Raw genomic sequence first — 739 nt, 5'->3', positions numbered from 1 at the left:
CAGGGTGAAACGGTCGAGTCCCTTAGTGGACCAGGACCAGAGTACGATCGAGTCCAAGGAAGGACCAGGATCGAATTATGACAAAGTCCAGTGAAGGACAGAAGTCAAGTCTGAGGCGTTTTTAGTCTGGAGGGACTAAGATTGCAATGTGGCCGAGCCTGAAAAGGTTATGGCCGGTTAAGGGGATGATCCTGTACGTTGTGGCTGAGGTCATGAACCTTATTGTCCATGAAGGACAAAAGAACCATAACAAACTGTTAGGACTCGTTGTAGGACGAGCAGCCTAAAGATTGGAACAAGTTCGTGAGGACTTGACTGGTACATCGAGTGGTGTGAGGATTGGCCAAGTATGCAGCATGTTCCTAGGGACTGATTATGATCTAGTCTTGAACTATGATCAGAGAAAGAATAAAATCTGAAGAAGATGCTATTCAAAGGAAAGACATATACTTGTTGGATACTAGGACAGCAACCTGGAGAGTTCGGCCAGTGACACAAGGAATGTCTTTGGATGGATTCTCAAGTATCACTTGAATGGGTGCTTGATTGACCCTCGACTGTGGTCGAAGTAGACAAGTAAGGGTGCCATCAGCAAAACCAGAAAGGACCACTTGATAGGATTTTTGTGGTTAAATCCTTATCAAGTGGGGGAGACTTGTATAACGATGGTCAAAGGAATTTGATCGTCGAAGTGGTCATTTGGTGGTTTTGAATCAAGCTTGTTCTATTCTCTAATCAA

The sequence above is a fragment of the Brassica napus genome, unplaced genomic scaffold (assembly GCF_020379485.1).
Source record: "Brassica napus cultivar Da-Ae unplaced genomic scaffold, Da-Ae ScsIHWf_1433;HRSCAF=2022, whole genome shotgun sequence".
NCBI lineage: Eukaryota > Viridiplantae > Streptophyta > Magnoliopsida > Brassicales > Brassicaceae > Brassica > Brassica napus.
Note: the sequence above shows the minus strand (reverse complement) of the source record.